Below are 5,172 nucleotides of genomic sequence, written 5' to 3' on the forward strand. Positions count from 1 at the left end.
TCTGTTTTCTCTTGCTGCTTTGGGAGACGTCAGAATTTCAGCCAGCCACAGTGCACACATGTCTGTGTATGAGGCCAGCCACCCAGCTGAGCACATACCTGCACTTCTCTCAGGCACAGGAGCCATTTGAAGAGCAGCTGGTTCACCTGTGTTATTCTGCAGGCCATCCACTAAAGTCCAGTGAAACCATTTCCTGTGTCGATGGTTCCTGGGAAATTAATGGGTCCCCAGTCATTGTTGAGTTTGTCAGGCCATCTGTGGCCAAATCTCTGCCACGGACTGATAGCAGGGGCTGTTTGCACATGTACATGCTGGGCATCTTGGCAGTCATCTGACCTTAGCAAGGCCCACTTCAGTGGCATGGTCAGCCTGAGTGGACATTTTGAAGTAAAAGGTTATGTAAGCCTCTGCGTCTGGAAAGAATGTGAATTATACAAACAATGAAACGATTTAGAGCAACAAAGGGTACACGGTCCCTGAAAAGAAATGAGAAGTCATGCTCGGCCAAGTGCTATTCCTCTTCTAGGGACTACAAACATTTTCCGTGAACTCAGTGGCAATTTCCAAAATACTCCTACAGCTTACTCTGTGACCTGATGGCATTCCACCTGCTCCCTTGCCTCATAGAGTTGTTCTCAGACTGCCTGTTACCTGATAGGTACAGACTTTGGGAGCCATTGATTACTCTGTGAACATCGGGAGTGCTTCCTGACAGATTTCAAAACAGGAGGACCCCAGTGAGACTGGGAGCCATTTGACAAGTCAGAACCCACGTTGTCCTATTGCTCAGCTAATTAAATGTGGGAAGGGCTTGTTCCTACTCAACTGTTTCCAAACTTGAAACTTCATCAGAATCACCTGGAGAGTTTGGTCGAGACCAATTTCTGGGCCCGAGCCCCAGAGTTTCTGGCTCCGTAGGCATGGGAATTTCCATCACAAATAGGCTCTCCTGGTGTGGCGCTGTAATACGCTATGCTACAAAGTCGCTTTGAACCACGATGTTGGTGGTTCAAGCTCACCAGCTGCTCCTTGGAAACCCTATACAGGGTTGCTGTGGGTCAGAACCGATTCAACGGCTCTGAACAACAGCAATAACAGGCTCTCAGGTGATGCTGATGTTGATACTGCAGGTCCATATCCACGCCATGAGAGCCACTGCTCTAGATGTGGCCAAGTTTGTGATGTGCCCTCCCCCTTCCCCCTCTCCCCAGGCTACCTCTTGTGCACTTAGGACTCCTCCCTGACTTGAGAGCCCAGGTCTGGGAGCCTCCACTCCCCTTCTCCATGGTGCCAGGTGATTGTGAGCTCCTCCCAATGCCCACCCGATGTCTAGGCTGGCACTGTGCCCCATGCTGTATTGCTGGGATGCATCCACCCCCGGACTCCTTTACTAGATTGAAATCTGATCAAGAATGTGTTTTGTCATCCCCATGCCTCACGGTGTGGAACATATGGGAGTTGCTCATTTGACAGACACTAGTTGAGTGCCATGGTTCATAATAAACCGGGGGTGGGGTTGGGTTGGGGTGCCAGGGACGTATAACTTGGTCACTGTTGCCTGCCTTTTCCTTTCCAGCCTTGGTAGCAGCTCTTTATGTAATGTAAGTTTATGTATCTTACATTTTAGACCTGGATTTCAACAGAAAATATTTTTTTTAAATCAACATAGTGATAATGAATCAAGCTGCTAACCTCAAGGTCAGCAGTTTGGAATTACCAGCTGTTCCTCGGGAGAAAGATAAGGCTTTATGCTCCCGTAAAGATTACAGCCTCGCAAACCCTATGCAGGGTCACTGTGAGTTGGAACCGACTCCACAGTTCATAACCACTGCCACCACCATTTAATGCTAAGTAGTTAGCCAACCCACACTTGTACATTGGTTTAGGAGCCAAATGAGTTGAGGCAGAAATATTCGTGTAATTCAAATCATTTTGTGTCCGTGATTCTTCAGAGAAAGGGGGATTGTAGACTGCCAACCCAAATCATTGCCACGATTGTCCTGATGGATGGGAGGACATAAGGATGATTGCACAAATGGCCATCGAGTCATTGCTTGCCGTTCTTTTTGGAACTAGGCATTGTAGCACCAGCAGCGTTGTCTGGGCTCGAGCTTGTTCTCACAAGCCAGAAAGCTCGCTGCCAACTGTGGCTTCCAGAAGAGATCAGTTTCTTTCCATTTACACAGGAACTAGCATCTTTTAGAAAAAATGGAATGCGGGATTTTTGGAGTAGTGTAGAATCAGTTTTAGATGTATTCACTTAGCAAAAATGTGCTGAGGGACTGCTGTGTGCAAGGTGCTGCTGTGGATATTAGTAATGGGCGGAGGGGAGAGGCTCCTTTGTTCCAATTCAGTTTCCAGTTCAGTTTCCAGGAGTTCTGTACCGATGTAAAAAGGAACCCTGGTGCCACAGTGGTTAAGCGCTGGTTGCTAACCTAAAGGGCAGTGGTTGAAACCCACCAGCTGCTCCGTCAGAGAAAGCTGTGGCAGTCTGCTTCTTAGAAACCCTAGAGTGGACAGTTCAGCTCTGTCTATACAGTTGCTAGGAGTTGGGTACTCTATCTGAACAAGTGGAAGCATGAAGGCCCTCTCAGTGATGGCCCTCTTCTCAGACATTGGCATATTGAACCATTTTTAAAAATGTTAAAGTGTTATATGGTGTGGCACTGTAGGATAAGCACTGGACTGCTAAACCACAAGGTCAGAGGTTCAAACTGCCGACCTTGTGATTCAAACTGACTGTGTAGTCTTGCACTTACCCTCCAGCACTATACCAAGACTCTAATTAACAACAATAAAACATTTTGAAAAGTAAGTTAAGATGGAATTTTAACAGAAAAAAAACTTTTTCTTTCAAAAAAATGTTAATACCAGGGTTCACTTAAAATTTGAATAATAATAGGAGATTCTCCTTGGTCAGAGTGCCTCCCTTTTTGTAAAGTGTGCACCTTGGGGATGTCTTCACTATGATTGCATAGTGTGCAAAGCCACCCAGTCCATCCAGCTCTCCTTTTGCTCTCGAGATAAGAGAGGTTCAAAAAGTATAAAGCTTGCTTGTTTTGATATTTGAACATAAAGCTGCATGCATCTAAAACCAACAGAGGTCTTGACTTGAAGTTACAGATGACAAGAGTCATTGGCTCATAGATGGAACAGATGTAATTAGTCACTTACCAAGATTGTGAAGAATACGAAGAGGAGGAAGTAGTAAAAAGTGTGGGGAAAAATCATTATATCCATACTTTGCTTACTGACATGGTTAGGTTCCAAAGACCAGATTGTTAGGTGAAAATGGAGGATGACTACATTATTACATAACTGCCAAATTTCATCATTATGTAACTGAGAATCATGGCCCAGCTAAGCTGACATATAACCTTAACGGCAAATCATAGTAAGCTTTATTCTTACCTCACACCCTGGTGTTTGTTACTGCCAGATGTACGTTGTTAATGAGCAAAATAGTAGAATAGTTGTTTGGTTGTTTTTGTTTTTGTTTTCTATTGTGAGAAGTGTCAGATCATAAGTCTGTAAGTGAGGAGTTAGGTATATCGGTAGGATGAAGGAAGGAAGGAAGCACTAGTGGTGTCATGGTACCTAGAATAAAGGGAATGTGCGGCAGCTGTAGAGCAGGGCTTCTCACACTTGCACTGTCCCCGGATCCCCTACTGAGCTGTTTAAAACACAGTTTGGTGTCCTTCCCAAGTTTTGGATGGATTCAGCAGATGCGCGTCAAGACTAGGTACTCTCAAGTGGACTCTAATTTATGGGGACCCCAAGTTTGCCAAAGTAAAACTGTTTTTGTTTTTAGATAATACAGTGTTTTCAATGATAATTGACACAGCAAATTAGTTTCCCGTTGGACAGTTTCTTATCCATTGTCATCAGTTACATTTTTCTTTCTTTTTTTTTAAACTTCTTGTGATTTGAGTGAAAGTTTACAGAGTAAATTTGGTTTCCATTCAGCAGTTCATATACATTTGGCTTTGTGGAATTTATTGCAATTGCCACAGGGTTATAGTACTCTTCCCAATTATGCCCTGTGCTGCTATTTCCATTCATCTTTCTTTCCTGCCATTCTTGCCTGCCTTCTGATTTCTAACAGGAGTCTATTGAATGTGGTCGGACTTAGTTCACAACTTCATTGCTGTTTTTCCCCCCACTTCCCTTTATCGATGACCAGCATGGTCAGCAGCAGGACCACATGCCTGCTAGTGTATTCCAGTTGAGTTTCAGTCTTGGAAGGGGGTTTGCCTTGAGGGGACCTGACCACTTGCCTTTATGGCTCCCTGGGAAACAACTTGCTTGTTCTTGTAGTAGTCAATTAGACTGCTGGGGTTTTTTTTTGTTTCTCTGGATTTGCTTTCAAGAAGTGTTTTCTGTTCATCTAGCTGTTCCAGACTGGTCTGCTTGTCCTTTCACGTGGGAATGTCCCACCTCAGAAGATTCTGGATGATGATCAGGTTTCCACCTATGGTCTTGTGCAATGCAAAGGCTCTGCAGGGAGCCTCCCTCACTGGGCAAGTTCTAGCCCCATTTTAGGTACTCTAATCAGTTATAAAGGAGCTCTGGTAGTGTAGTGGTTACTAATCGGGCTGCGAACCTCAGGGTCAGCAGTTCGAAACTACCAGCTGTTCTGCGGGAGAAAGATGAGGCTTTCTGTTCCTGTAAAGATTTAGAGCCTCAGAAACCATGTACAGGGTCGCTATAAGACAGAACCAACTCCACGGCATGTTAACAACCATCAGTTATAGGCTGAAGACGGACTTACAAGCTTTCTATGGTGATGTTTCTGGCTATTCCACTCTCTCCCTTTCAAGGGTCTATTTTACAATAGTAGGCAAGGGAAACCAAGATTCAAAAGACAGCCAAGCATCTTAACATCATTTCCCCCCTTTTACCCATTCACACCATGCCTCAATCTTTGTATCCACGAGCCCTGTTGTTCATGGTTGTGTTTATATCGTTATTTACCTCTGTCCTATTTAGCTCATGTAAACCTGCCTAGATGTTCTCCCATCTGCCTTGTTTTACCTTTCCCCTTCCCCTTCTAGTGTGTGTCCCCCTCCCAGAACCCTAACTATCCTGTGTCTATTCCCTACCCCTGTGCTCCACTATCCTGGGCCTATTCCCTACCCTTTGCTTCACCTTCTCCTCCTTCCCCTCACCCCA

The 5,172-nt window shown here is 44.9% G+C and overlaps 1 protein-coding gene across 1 annotated transcript in view; it reads left to right on the top strand.

The window, feature by feature from the left end:
- The window catches only part of SH3KBP1 (SH3-domain kinase binding protein 1), a 224,528-nt gene that overhangs the window by 135,928 nt on the left and 83,428 nt on the right, over positions 1-5,172 (top strand). The gene's annotated exons all lie outside the window — the stretch shown is intronic.

Source organism: Chrysochloris asiatica, unplaced genomic scaffold (assembly GCF_000296735.1).
Source record: "Chrysochloris asiatica unplaced genomic scaffold, ChrAsi1.0 scaffold00018, whole genome shotgun sequence".
Lineage (NCBI taxonomy): Eukaryota > Metazoa > Chordata > Mammalia > Afrosoricida > Chrysochloridae > Chrysochloris > Chrysochloris asiatica.